Source organism: Mytilus trossulus, chromosome 3 (assembly GCF_036588685.1).
Source record: "Mytilus trossulus isolate FHL-02 chromosome 3, PNRI_Mtr1.1.1.hap1, whole genome shotgun sequence".
In the NCBI taxonomy this organism is placed as follows: domain Eukaryota; kingdom Metazoa; phylum Mollusca; class Bivalvia; order Mytilida; family Mytilidae; genus Mytilus; species Mytilus trossulus.
In genome coordinates this window covers 31305616-31321804 of record NC_086375.1, presented here as the reverse complement: position 1 = coordinate 31321804, position 16189 = coordinate 31305616, and the positions used below count along the sequence as shown (strand labels likewise).

The window sequence follows — 16189 nt, the reverse complement described above, 5'->3', positions numbered from 1 at the left end:
ATCATCAATATATCTAAATGTGAATTAAATTACATGACTTCTTTGATATTCTTGCTTTTGATAAGGGTCTGAATGAACTCCGATTCATATGGAAATAAAAAGAGGTCGGCAAGGAGAGTCGCACGGTTAGGTCCCAATGGAATGCCGACAATTTGCTGAAAAAGTCTACTTCTAAATTCAACAAATATGTTGTCAAGAAGAAACTCCAGCATACTGATCATTTGCTCCTCTGTGTAGCATGTTTTACTTTTTGTTAATTTTTAACAAAATGTGCCGTTTGGTATCCCAAAGTATTAATTAATAGCGTATGCTACCATTCTTATGTTGAAAAGCATTGTGGATTAATTCTTTTAGACGATTCATCAATTTCACATGGGGAATGGTTTTATACAGGTTTGAAAAATCTAAAGTTTTGATAGAACTAATTTCAGAAAAAAGATCGAGATTTAAAATCATCCATATTTCCGTTGGAGTTTTTTAGAATCCACATATATAGTTAATACCACTACGCAAGTAAACAGTTTCACAGTATTTCTGAAGACCATGTTTCACTGCTGACAGACATAATTTTTGTCAATCTAATGAACTATTCTTTACTCGAACATGTAGATGAACCGGAAATTAACCGTTGTTTGTACGGAATTTTGTGAAGCTCAGGTATCCATATACAATCAAGGTAAGTCCTCTGATTTGTTGTTCAATGAAATGTTCATTGAATGATCTTTTCATTATAGTTTGATTTGAAGATTGACTACTATTATTTAGTATTAATTTAGCGCTTTCGATTTTCATTGTGATTTGCATTATATTTCGATTTTAGAATCATTTCTTCCTTTCTGAAAATAATATCAGAAATGTCTTTTTGATTGCCTTATCAGCCTTGTTTGGCTTAATCATTGACCAATTAGAATTGAGCAAAGCGATTGTATTAACGCTGATCAGGTTATATTTGTTTCCAATTTAATTTGTGCACTGCATTATTTTTTAGTGAAGGAAAACATTGTTATTTCTTTTTAAATGGAATTGTCTACCTTTGGTCGAAATTGTCGGTAGAACAGGAATAATTTTAATAGCGACTTCCATAGGCCATCCACTATTGTAGCAATGTGTGTGATGTATTTTGAAATAATGTTATTGGTGGTATGGTAAAACAATTATACATCATTTAGTTACTTGAATATCCGAGTATACATTACAAACATTGCTTGAAATGAACACGGGTATAGGATTCATTTGCACCATGTTATATGTAACGTAATGATGAGGCCTAGAATATTGTAATCATTAATATTATTATACCTTACATATATTCTAAACAATTCTTTTGGGTGAAACGTTATCACGTGACATGGAATAATTAAGTTGTTTTTCATTTAATTGCAAGGAAGGACGAATAACCCTAAAAATTTCCACCAGCGCGGAATAACCCTATTATTTACCGGCGAATAACCTTTTGAGTTTGTTGATTTGTTCCTGAGTAATCTCCCATGAAAATAACGTCACAGACGTAAATAAACAAAATGGCAGCGTTCATGTTACACGGGAAGCCCACCGAGAGACGCTCGTCGAGGAAATCAGGCATTGGACACGAATAGAGTGCCAGCAGCAGACGATGTCTGTAATAAACGGTCATTTTCAGGGCCATCAATATTTTACAAAAAGATTCTACCTTTGTTGTACATTCGAATAATTCTTGACCACAACATTCGTGACAAATGTATTTTCAAACGTCAGCTTGCCTTGTGTTTGATATGTAAAGTCTAAAGAATATAGTATGTGTTCGAAAGGCCTGTCCACTATAATTTCGGTATAATAAAACAATTGTGGCCCGTTGAAAAGGTGAATATTCAAAATTGTCAATCCTTAAAATTTATTTCACTTGGGGCTGCGCCCCCATTGAAATAACCTTCTTATGTTGACAATTTTGAATGTTCACCTTTTCAACGGGCCATAATTGTATATTATTCCGGAGTCATGTTATGTTGCACCTTTGTTGCAAAAAAGCATAATCAATCAATTTAAAATGGTGAATCCGAATGTAAAGGATCTCCTTATCTTTAATCTCATAATGCTTATAACGAAATATTTTTTAGTATAGTATGTGAGAGTTGTTTATCAAATTAACTGATTCGCCCCAGATCGAGAGATGCGTCTGGCGCAAATACAAAATTTCAATCCAGGTATCTATGATAAGTTTATTTACAACCACTGGGTCGATGCCTCTGATGGTGGAGTTTTATTCCCCGAGGTTATCACCAGCCTAGTAATCAGCACTTTTGTGTTGACACGAACTATCATTGATATGTTATGTATGTTCATAATTTAAATAACTGTTTATAAAACTTTTGAATTTTTGAAATACTAAAGCTTTTATGCCCCAGGAATAGATAACCATAGCTGTATTTGGCAAAGCTTTTAGGAGTTTTTGGTCCTCAATGCTCTTCAACTTTGTTTGGCCATTTTAACTTCTTTTGATTCGAGAGTCATTGATGAGCCCTTTTTCAAAGACAAAACTCGCGTCTGGCGCATATACAAAATTTCAATCCTGGTATCTGTGATGAGTTTATTTAAAATTAAGCCACATTTTCCGGTAAATCAAAAAAAAGGAGGATTCTATTTTTGTTTTATATACTGTATAAAAGACCTATTATCACGTTTGGGTAAACAAAACAGGATGCAAATTAAAAGAGGGACGAAAGATACCAAAGGGACAGTCAAACTCATAAATCTAAAATAAACTGACAACGCCATGGCTAAAAATGAAAAAAGACAAACAGACAAACAATAGTACACATGACACAACATAGAAAACTAAAGAATAAACCACACGAATGTTCCAAACTCTTCAATGGCAACATATTTTGCACTATTGTCAACATGTGTGCACTCATCGATCATCACAAAATAAAATAAAAATAATCAGTTTTTTAATACAATCTACCAATCATCATTTATTTTAAACGCGAGTATTTTTAAAAAGAAATATTGTAAAATTGACTCTTCATAAACTGTTCCATCATTTTATGAAATGAACAACCAAAGATCATTTCTATAAATATATTTAATGACACTTGTAGTCAAGTTTTCACCTAATTGGAGGAAATTTAAGAATTTGTGCAATAAACACTGGACACTTTTAATTTGCAAAACACTCATTTGCAAATTCGCCGCCGCCTCTCCATAGAGCTACAGCGTCATGTTTATAACCAAAATGTGCCGAATTACATGGGATTCAATAAATTCATTGATTTCCTGCTGTTATTATCAAATATATTTTGCAATTTGATTTAGAAAAAAAAAACTAAATGGGATTTTCAATATCCCATGGTCAGGGCAGAATCCCATGGGATTGACCATATATTACATGGTCATAAACTGTACAATCATTCTGTGAAATGAACAACCAAAGATCATTTCTATAAATATATTTAATAACATAATTTAGATATGTAAACTGGTGTACATGTGCAATTATATAATTTCCAAGGCACCAGGTAAAAAACTGTACCTTAACGATTTTTCTCCATCGAAATATATGATGGTCTTTGATTCCAGAAATATTTTTTTATTAAAAAACGCGAACATAAGAGATCCAATATTACAATACAAGAGCATTAACCAGCTTTAATTTCTATCTTTTTTATTCAGTAAACGGATTTTCGCAACAAATCACTTTTACAAATCTTCCTGGATTAAAACAAAACTGAAATGGGTTTGAAAAAAACAAGATTTCAACACTCAGTCTAGAGTCATAATTTTCTAATGAAAGTTTTGTTTTTTCTGTGTTTTTCATACATTCGTTCATTTGAATCTGATTTTGTTTATATTTTAAAAAAAAAATGAACACAAATAGTTGATGACTATGGCACTTAATATAGTTAAGATTTGCATGTAAATATTCACACACGAGTAGCCCTAGAAGATGGTCAATGACATAGGTCCGTTGTGAAATGATGAGTGCCGATGCACACCTATTCATATGAGGTAACCCTTTTCATAAAAAAAAATTGATTGACGAAAACAAAATAAAGAAATAGATAGACACCTCCCAAACAGTACAATTTTTTGCAATTCAAATATTATTCTCCAAATCTTGCAATTTTTTTATCTGGTCTGAATCTGGTCCTGGAAAAGTTTCCTGAAAAGATAGAAATGAACATTATAACTTTAAATGAGAATTAAAGAAATATTTGTCATTTGGTATCATGCATTCTGCAATAAGAAATAATATATACATCAGTTTCCCTTAGTTTTAGTTTGCAACCCAAATTTATTTTTTCTCTATCGATTTATAAGTTTCGAACAGCGTTATACTACTGTTGCATTTATTTAAGTGTTTATCAGTTTATAAGTTTTAACATACTAATTTTGAGTAAGATTTGCGACATACATGTTTGTATCAAAGTAAATATTTTTTCTCCCCCCCCCCCTTTCATCATTATTGGAAGTACCAGTAAAAATCATTCTATCACAGAGTAAAATTCTAATTAGTAACATAAAGTTATTTACATGAAACAAGGGTAAAAGTATTACATACCACTTCTTAAAAATAAATCCAAACATAATCATACTGGGGTAATTGTATTGCATTCCATTTTTTAATTTAGGATGTTGTCATTTTATGTTCTAATTCATAATGAATGGGAGATAACTCAAGTTTAATAAATACACCTTTCAACCATTTCTTCCCGTTGTTTATGTACAAAGAGGTTTAATCATTCCAAACGATCTTTGATTCATATTACAGTTACGAAGAAAAATAACAAAACTCTACTTCAACGTATTGGATTTAAAGATATTTATTTTGATACAATAAGTTGTGTTCACATGAATTATGCTTACCTTTATATTTCCTATGAGCTATGAAGAGCTCCAATTTAAATCTATGTATTTTGCAAAACATTTTCAAACTTGAGTAATACAAACTGTAAATTTTAATTTGACAAAAATCAAACATGCACACACAAAGACAAAATCAAAAGAATTATTTATATTATGTTTGTAGATCATACTTCTATGACACCAAATTATATGCCATTTACTACAATATGAGCTATTTTGCTTTAAATCTGCAAAGCACAAATCGACTGCACTTATTAAAACACTTGACTATTGTAACCCCTATTGAATTCAAAATGGATAGATACAGTATGAATTGTTTCAATGTCAATCGAGCTACCAATCAATGAAAAAAGTCGACTCTTTCAATCCGCCCAATGAAAGGTACACATAAGGAAAAAAAACTGTTTTTGAATATCTTCATTGTAAAAAAAAACTCGGATAAAAATTCCAGAGCTGTAATTCGGAAATAAACGGGGTTTTCGGCGCTGTTTTCCTTTTGATTATCATTATCTTTATATTTTACTTAATTTGTACATTATCAAAACAGAATATACTAAACTATAAGTAATATATATATTTTATATTATATCAACTAAATAAACGTTTTTCTTGACGGGTTTAATTGTACATGTCATACATTTTAAAATCCTATCTGGAACTAAGAATCTAGTTTTTAGTGTAAATGTTTTTAGATAAAAAAATATGTTCTGAATCAGAAATCCGAAGATACCTCACGTTAGCAATAATGAAATATTTTTAACATAAAAAAAATGAGTTGTCTCCCGTTGCATATTAACAAGCCAGGAATACTTTCCATTATATTTACCTTGTTGCTATGTTAAACAAGTTTTTTTTTCTTTAAAAAAAAACGAATTCGACGTATTTGATTTGGAGTATATGTTTAAAATAATCAATTTTATGATCTTTTGGTCACAAAGAATTGTCCTAAATTTGAACAATATTTACTTTAAAAACCGGCGATTTTAGGCAATGGAAGCTGATGACCGTGACTTTCAGAATAATTTTCATAAATTGAAAAAAAAGTCACCTACAGTCACCATTATTTATTGTGAAGAGACCGTTTATTTTTAACTGAATCTCGTTTTTTAAATTTCAGTTGTCAAATTGTTTACTCTCTATCCAATCAAAGTTCAAACATCGAATTACAACAATAAACGGAGGTGAACTATAGGAGTCTGTTGTGTAAGCCATGAGACTTGTGCAAAATGGGAGCCAACCAACTGTGAATAACAGCTACCTTTATTGAAACTATAATCGCTGACGCTTTCATGATTCCGAATTTCCACTATTCTTAGAAACTATATGTTTTCTGTGGGGAAGCTTTAACATCAAATATATCAAAGAATACGAAGTCCGAAGAATGGTATTGAGATCACCGTATTCTATGGTGTATTTTCACATGATTCATCATAAACGTTCTAAGTTATGTATATTTAAGTTAAAGACATTTGAAACAAAAAAATGTTTTGGTTTCTATATTACTTTTTGTTATCCTTAAATGGTGAGTGCTTATCAGAGAAGCAGCATATTTCGATTTTAAGTCTTTTGGCTAAGCGAGTATCAAACCTCATAAAATCCTTATCTTAATAGTTTGTTGAAGTACAGTTCCATTGTCTTAATCTAAAAAAAATTGTTAACATTGTTTGTCTTTTTGTCATAGCTCTTTTTGTGCATGGTATTGTTTGTTTTTCTCCAACTTTTTGATTTTTTGATTGCACCTTTAAATAATTACATTAGATGTATGTTTCATTATAATACGTTAGTCTGATTGGCTAACTGCACATCACATGTTATTCCGTAAGCAATTGCATTAGACAATAATATTGATCATTCATGATGACACGAGGTCCCCCAATGAAGTGCACAGGTGAATTAAATAAAACTTGATAAAAATCGTGCTTTCGTGATCCTAGCTAAAAAATGTAATTATAAGTATTGAATGCTTCTTTTTGAAATTTTATAGGGTTGTAAAAGCGTTGACCGTGCGTACATTTCCGCGCTTCATACAAAATGTACTTCGGTCAACGCTTTTACACCCCAATAAATTTGAAAAAAGAAGCATTCAATTCTTAATTGTATTTTTTTTACACTTTCTTTGAACAGAAATAAAAAAGGAAGCAGGATTTTATTTGAAAAAAAAATCAAAATTTAGTTAGTCTTTCAATTGTAGATTAATTTAGTAGGCAGTAATTTCTAGAAGCAATACAAAACCCATAAGTAATAGGTGGTTTATTTTATTGTCTTAAAATATTTTTCATTTTATTTTAAATTACAGTTGAAGACATATCTTTTTCTCATATACATATATTAAACATACCTTTTATTGATGGGAATATGGATATGATGGAGGATATCCATTACCATAGCAACAGCTATAATCTTGATAAACTTCCTGTTTGATTGGTCGATTAACAAACAGACAGTCATTTTTATATCCTTTTCCCGTCAATATCTGATGAAGAAATGTATCAGGTGCCCTTGCTGGTGGACACGTGCAATCTGGTCCTTGATAACATGGCCGATGTTGATACACCCGTGGTCCTGGATAATACAGGGGAAAAGCGTGCCCAGTTCTATTGTTCATTAGCATTTCTTAGGAACACAATCTATATAGACAACTCTAATCCAACTTGTTTATGTGTTGTGACAGTGTTTCTTAAAAATATATTTGCTAAAATATTCTTCTAGTCTCTTATACTCAGAACTTCAAATTGGTTCCAAAGAAATTGTTTCACACTTTCAAAATTTCACACTATTTTTTCTCTCTTCGAAAGTTTTCTCTATGACTATTAAATCATTTTTTTACGAACTGAGTATAATTTCAATGAAATCTTCTTCTAATAGAAAAGATCAACGAAAACTTGAAAAATATCCTTCCTTTTTGACAAATGAGGAAAACAAATGATTAAATATAACGTCCCAGTCAGATCAATGAACGATTTTAACTCGTTAATAAAAATAAATCTCCCTTTATATGTAATATAAAATTCACAAATTATTTTAAATGAATTTTCTTATATTACGTACGTCTCTACAAATAACGTGTTTTCTTTCTAATAGCGGTCAACAAAGAACCATAGAATTTATATATGACAAGACCAAGGTTGAAAAATTTCCAGAGAAATCTGTCAAGGTTTGTTGTAAAAAAACATAACCAAGGTTTTAATGTTTACGACACTCCTGTAGAATTCTAATTTTTTCTAAAATTTTTTTAAAGTTTATGTATAATAATTTCAGTGGTTTTTATTTAATTGATGTGTCTTTATGGCGTATTTTTATACTTTAAAAAAATAACTTTTGTCTTTTAAATAATCTCACAACCAATATTAGGTCAAAAAATGAATTTCAATTATATTTTCCAATGATTTTATTTGACATTGTTGAGAGATGAAGGGATTTATTGAAGCGTGGGCAAATTAACATAGATTTGATTACACAGTGGCCTTGTGACGATCGTCTGTTACAGAGATGACGACGTGACTAGCCTATGATAAGTGATATTAATAGATTTAAAATACAAACCAATTATTTGATTGGATGATTTACCAATGACAAAGTCTGAATGAGTTATTGGCAAAACAGAAGAGATGACTGCCGATTAACTTAGTCAATCAAAATAAGAAATCGGTCAACAGAAAAACTGCTTCCGGTTTATCTTCTTTTCAATCAATAGAAACCGTTAGAATTATGACGAGGACATTTTAGTACTTTCAACTCGAACAATTTGAACTCCTTAAAATTTTAAACTAAATGGGCGTTATGGTAGATCTATAATTATCTACTTAAATAGTCTTTCAACTGTTTTAAATAAGCTGGTCTTCAAAATAGAATAACCACCTATAATTGGTTATTTTGAAGACAGCTGCACGTAGAAATCTGTTTTATTATTGCTTACTCTTTAAATGACGGACATCATATTTATGATCAATTAAAATGAGCAGAGGGTTCAATGCTCTCTATACACTTCTTACTTATCTAATATGTCGATGACAATGTTTTCAATGAACATGAATAGTTTGTATGAGAGTTGTAATTTTACCTCAAATAAAAGAATAAAAACAAGAAACGTTAAGATATATGAAAATGAATATTGTAGGCAGATATATTTTAAGAAAAAGATAATAAACTGATAGTTCAAAAAATTATTAAACACCTTTGTTAAAAGACATGTTGTAAAACATATCTTTTGTATTGGGGAAAGGGCTAAAATTTAAATTAATATTTTTGAAGTAAAAGCATCCTTTATTTTGATTATGATAGGATAAATGCGCTTAACGTAGTCATCAACCTTAAAATTGGATATAAGTTTTCAAACATACAAAAAATGATTTTAAGTCTTTATATTTTCCAGAATTAACTTTTAACCAGAATCGTCAAACTCAAAAATTTGTAACCGAGGATATTAAATATTCGATAATGAAGGATTTTCAATTCAAATAGGAAGACAAAAAAGAGATCAGCTAAACTATATACTTGTATTACCAATGTTATTTCATCTGATCGGGCGGAGCTTACGTTTTAAATTGCATAAGGACAGTCTATTTGAAGATGTGTGTGATAAGGATGATTGCCGTTATAATTAATACTGATTTCTAATCGCATATCAGTGTCATCAAAGGAATTTATAAAAGAATGACTAGGCACTTCATTAATGAGTTTATCCTAAAACACTTATCTATAGATGAACTGGTTTATTATGAGCGAACCGGTTACACTCCGCCTAGTCAAGTGAAATAAATCGAATAATATATCCCTGGTTTTTTTGGGGTTTTTTTTGTGCTATAATGGTAAATTTGCTAATGTGCGTTGTCAATATGCTTTTTTGTTTTTCTTAATTGACATATTTGCCTGTTTTATGACACAATGTTGACTTTACTGCAGACATATTTTTGACTTTTTCACCTTTAAGTCTGTATATTTTGTTCATACATCGTTGTCAGTATACTGGAATTTTACGCGATCGTCATACGAATGAGAAGTTTCGCTAGCAATAAAGCCAGGTTTTAGACACCGTATTCTGTTTTAGAAAGAATATGTAACAAGTCATGAATATTACAGTTGTGATCTATTCGGTTGATGTGTTTCAGTTTTTGTTTTTGCCAATTGACAGAAAAATTAAAAATGATAGATTCAGTGCGTCCTTTTCTGGATTAACCTTCACTAAGAACTTTCTCCTTATGGTCCTTATGCTCTTTCTGTTCATTTACACCTAACGGAAAAGCTATTCATTAGCATACACAAACAACAGACGACTTGGTCTCAACTCAATATATGTCAAAGCTGTCTCTTGTTGTTGATATCATTCATGAAAGATGTATCATATTACTGAACCGTTTGCTTCATCATACAAAAAAAAAACTAATCTCGAGATGTTTTGATTTTCTTTATGTCAATAGCCTCCAATGTTTTCCATTAATTTCACATATTCAACGCTCTCCTATACATACGTAAAGGCAATAGTAGTATACCGCTGTTCGAAACTCATGAATCGATAGAAAGATAACAAATCCAGGCTACAAACTAAAACTGAGGGAGACTCATCAAATATAACAGAACTACGACACAACAGAAACACATTTAAATGTAACACACACAGAAACGAACTATGATATAACAATGGCCATTTTCCTGACTTGGTACAGGACATTTAAATTATTATATGTATCACCATATTCGTATGTTGATATTTATGTATTCAGATGAAGCAACTGGATGGTTGATCTCGGTTTTCTTTCTTTTTTGTCCTAAATAAAGGCAACAGTAGTATACCGCTGTTCGAAACTCATAAATTATGCGTTTTTGGAGATCACAGGAAAAAGCTTTTTGTCATTATTTATTACAATTTTACATAAACAGCAAAACAGGCATCTTAATATGACAACAAAAAGGTCAAAATTATTTCCAGGGTAACTACAGTAGACATTATAAATCACCCCATTCCTTTTAATCGACTTAATTTTGCAAATTTCTCCCAAATATCTTTGCAACCATTGTCTGCACAACGTTATATCATTTTATTTGGTCTGTGTCAATTACGTCAGAAATATCCTTTGAAGAGTCATACTGCTTTTCTTTCAAACATTCGGGCTTGAGCGTTCCTGGTGAAGGTAAATCCAAAACAGCGATCGGACTCATGAAATTTATCACGTTTGTCATTTATTTTGTAAGAACCACAAGAGTTCACTAGACAATTATTTTCTACAATTTTGTATTTATATTGACACAATCTTACTGGTTATTTGTAAACACGACTTAGCAAGATGATATTTCAATTTTTTTGCAACAGGGGACAGGTTTAATATACAAAGTGCTGCAAATTAAAGGCAATAGTAGTATATCGCTTTTCGAAGGTAATAAATCGATTGAGATAAAACAAATCAAAACAGATTATGTTTGTTTAATATATGTACAATCCAGTTAACAGATCACGACATATTAACTAAGAATACATGTTTAATAAACAGAAATGATTATTCAGTGGTGTAAGTAAAATATTATAATTTTCGAACATCAAAAATTAAGGCGGAAGAAGTTTGCATATTTACGTTCAGATCTCGTAGATCGAATAAACTGAGTTTAATCATGATAAGAAACAAAATGATAAGGAATGAAGCAAGACCGGACGCGTATCAATATGTTTGCAATAGTTGATTTATATGTTTTTACTTCTTGTGTATGCATTAAAACAAACATAGCCAAGGTTTCGTGTTAAAGGCCTTACATTGACCTAGAATGGTTTAATTTTTTAAATTTGTTATTTGGATGAAAAGTTGTCTCATTGGCACACACACCACATCTTCCTATATCTTTATAGTAACATGCACATTTTTTTATCTTCAAATTACTATATCGTAATGAAAACTGGTCCACATGAAAACTTAATTAAAAAAATCAATTGAAAAAAATATGAAACGACTAGATTAGGATAAAAAAAATTGCTTTTATCTGCTTTCAATTTAAAATATCAACCAATAGTGGAGGTGAAATAATATTGCCGGTAAGATATTTCCTTACCAATATTTGGTTTTCAATCTATTAATCATAACCAATTTAACACTTTTAATGCCAAAGTAACGATTGCTGTACGAAACATTATTTTTTTTTTAAATAAATCATTAAAGTAGAACTGTAAATATACCGCAAATTCACTTCAAATTATTTTTTTCTTCTTAGTAAGTACAATATGACTTATGTCCCTTTAAACGAATACATGATCATATGAAATATTTGTTAGATAAATGATATTGGTTGATACTACAAAAAAAACTTTTGAAGCTCATTACTTAGTTTATCACACCTCGTTATGGCACAAATGTTCTTGCTATGTAAATTTATACCGTATCGAAACGAAAAGAAACAAAATAGAAAAGAGTTGGAAAATTGCTTTATCACCGCATTCAAATCTTAAAGAAAAGGCTACTCGGAAATAAAGTAACAATCTTTCTTCCTTGTTTAAGCACATCTACTATTTGAAAAATAATATTTATACGTTTGGTCCTCAATGCTCTTCAACTTCGTTCTTTATTTGGCATTTTTTTTTAAATCGAGCGTCACTTGCTGATCTTTTGTAGACAAATCTTGGTATTTATGATGAGTTTATTTAATATCAGACTGGTATAGGACTGATCCATTTATTCCTGGAAAAAATCATCCTTGACCAGACTGGTTATCATAAGTTTTCTTTTTTTATTTTTATCAGTGGGTATTCTTTCTCCAAAAGACATTTTTATAAGCTTATCTAAGTAAGCATCGTATTTCTAGAAGTTTATACCGTTGATATCACTTTATCATTGTATTATACAGTGTTCGATGACGTTCTTTCGAAAGATCATTACAAATGATATTTCGATTAAGGTTATAAAGATCAAGGCCTCATCAGATTTCTGCAATCATATGTTTTCTTTATAATTTTATACCATAATTAATACATCGATTTTTATTTTCATAACTTAAAACAAACGAAATCATTTGTATCATTGTTTCCCTGTTGTTATATTAAAAGAATATTGTTAAATTAATTTTGAACGAGGACTTACCAAAAAGGACATGTATGAGTGCCACATAATTAAAACATGCAAATCTATGTCAAGTAACTTAAAGAGGCATACTAGCTTTGAGATACATTAGAAATTTTTAAATTATAATGTTTTTGTCCAATCATTTATGAAAGTGAAAAAGTGAGATTATAATTCGCTATTGGCAGCCTGTATGGTTCAATTTTGTCAAATTAAGGTAAGATACATCGATGATGAATTATTCGCTTGCAAGTTATCTGAATTTTGAAATATAATATTTAAAAAAATGTTAAATACCAAGGGAAATCCAATGAATCACTACTTAATTGAAATATGACTATATGATGTTACATCAAATATCCTAGAATAATTTCCTTTTCAAAACATTACAACTTCTTCCCTGTTGATCGTGACACAAGCTTATTGTTTATTATCATAATCATCCGTTTGTTCTTTGAATTGTTTTTTTTTTGCATGCTCTGTGTTGAAGGCCGTGCTTTGACCTATAATGATTTACTTTTACAAATTGTGACTTGAATTGAGAGTTATCTCATTGGAACTCATACCACATCTTCTTAAATCTGAATAACATTCGCAAAAAGAAAACGATACACAATAGAAAAAATAACACAACACAATAACACAATTGAAGTATGTACAAGTACCAAGCAACCCCTGAAGGATATTACCAAAAATGGACGAAACAGTAAACTTCAAATTAAGTTCAACCATACTTTCTAGTACAAAAAGATGTTAAACTTTTGATTATAAACTATTCATGATATATTTGATATGGTTTAATTTATTCAATATCATAAATGATCTAAATACAAAAGCAAAAATGATGTGATACAACCTAGCAAATCTTGACTTGCATCTAGAAATTGACAATGAGGGTCGGTTGAAGACAAAATTTTACGACAAAAGAGATGATTTCAGCTTTCCAATTGTGAACTTTCCATTTCTAAGTAGCAACATTCCAGCAGAACCTGTATACGGGGTTTATATCTCCCAATTGATACGATATTCCCGTGCTTGCATTTCCTATCATGATTTTCTAGATAGAGCGTTACTGCTCACAAGGAAGCTATTAAACTGATGAAGTTGAAATCATCCCTTCGTAAGTTTTACGGACGCCATCACGAGTTGATTGACTGTTATGGAATAACCGTTTCACAAATGATATCGGATATGTTCCTTACGTCGTAACTACAATCGCCTTCCATGAATTTGACCTACCGAATTAGACTCTTTACCGGATTTGTAATCACATAAGCTTCACGACGGGTGCCGCATGTGGAGCAGGATCTACTTACCCTTCCGGAGCACCTGAGATCACCCCTAGTTTTTGGTGGGGTTCGTGTTGTTTATTCTTTAGTTTTCTATGTTGTGTCATGTGTACTATTGTTTTTCTGTTTGTCTTTTTCATTTTTAGCCATGGCGTTGTCAGTTTGTTTTAGATTTATGAGTTTGACTGTCCCTTTGGTATCTTAATACATTATGTTTTATTCTATCAATCGTTTAACTTCTTTTTAGTGACTTCAGTAATAGATTAAATTTCGTTGTTCTGTTTTCGTTATATTTTTTATGTATTCTCGAACAAAAATTTGATAAACATTTACCTTTGTCAATTTCTGATTAGATATATAGAAAAAACTACGATTGTCTGGAAATAATTCAGACCTAAATGATTTTTGTCAAAATTTCTATGTCCAAAGACTAATTGCTTTAATGATACTCTAAAATTTAAATTTGATTTTATCATTAACACATACATACTTTTCTTAGAACTGTCTAAAAAATCAACAAGAAATAAAAAAGGGGTTAAAATCTTCTTCTTTGTTATATTCTTCTGTTTCCATTTAAACAATAATTGTTTTATTGGTAATATGAATTGCAAAAGATTCCATCTATATATTTTAACTTATTCTCTTCTAAATCGATAAGTTATCTTTATATATATATATATATGCTGTTTTAAAAAAAAGTGTATTTCTAATAACTGAGAAATCTATGAATGGGCTATGACTACAATATATAAATGTGTTTTTTTTATATAAAATCTAAGCCACACACCTGTTCCTAATATTCTGAGACCCCGTACCTAATACATCCCGCAGCTCCTAATATATTGATTTATTGAAAATTGCGGTTCATTTTTCAATGTTAACGATCAAATATTTGCTGATAGTGATCGCGTTCACTGATCAGTAACATGTTGACAGTCGAACCCAGTATCGTGGAGAGGAGATGTATTAGATAAAATTGAGAAAGGAAATGGGGAATGTGTCAAAACGACAACAACCGGACCATATAGCAGACAACAGCCGAAGGCCACAAATGGGTTTTCAATGTAGCGAGAAATTCCCGCACCCGTAGGTCCTTCAGCTGGCCTCTGGAGACTAAAATTAAAAATCATACAAGACTAACAAAGGCCAGAGGCTCCTTAGCTAGGACAGGCGCAAAATTGCGATGGGTTAAACATGTTTGTAAGATCTCAACCCTCCCCCTATACCTCTAGCCAATGTAGAAAAGTAAACTCACAAAAATATTCAAATTAAAATTCAGTCCGAGTCCGATGTGAGAAGATGTAACAAAAGAAAATAAACAAAATGACAATAATACATAAATAACAACAGACTACTAGCAGTTAACTTACAGGCCAATTCCAGACCTCATTCAAACTGATTGAAAGATTATGTCTTCATCATATGAATATCAGAAACAATCCCATCTGTTAGGGGTTTAGTATCATACTAATTAGAGACCATTTACACTTTTTTGTAAGATTCCTATATGTTAAACAAGCTGTTGTTTAGTCAAATCATATTCAAGATTAGTTGATTGAAACAATAGTGTTTTGATAGACTGCATAAAATAAGCTTTCTACATTTCGAGCTTTCTGTGAAAAAAAATATACAAAAGTATGCGAGTCAGTTAATACTTTGATGTAATGTTTTGTCGTCCTTATATCTTGTTATATATCTTTATTTAGATTCAAACAAGATATTTTATAATTTCCTCTTAACGCCCTACTAAATTGCGGAAACTGTAAGTATAAATTTTATTAGCTTAAAAATAAAAAAGTTAGCTCTTTTATGGAAGTCACATGATGCATATAAATACGTTCTAACATTGAAACTTAAAACTTCCTTTACCATCAATACGAACACAAAGATAAACAATTGGTATACATTTATTATGATTGAAAGTAAGAGGTAAGCTTTAAATTCATGACATTTTTATCTATGTGTTGTTATAAGTTCGGAACCTAAGCAAATAATGTAAACATATTTTCAGAGTGCATACTA

The 16189-nt window shown here is 30.6% G+C and overlaps 1 long non-coding RNA gene across 1 annotated transcript; it reads right to left on the bottom strand.

Moving 5' to 3' along the window:
* Positions 1-3418: 3418 nt before the first annotated feature.
* On the bottom strand, positions 3419-8040 carry LOC134711235 (uncharacterized). Its single transcript, XR_010106158.1, has 2 exons — positions 7181-8040; positions 3419-4138 (listed from the first exon to the last, which is right to left on the bottom strand). It is a non-coding gene; the product is annotated as an uncharacterized LOC134711235 (long non-coding RNA).
* Positions 8041-16189: the final 8149 nt, after the last annotated feature.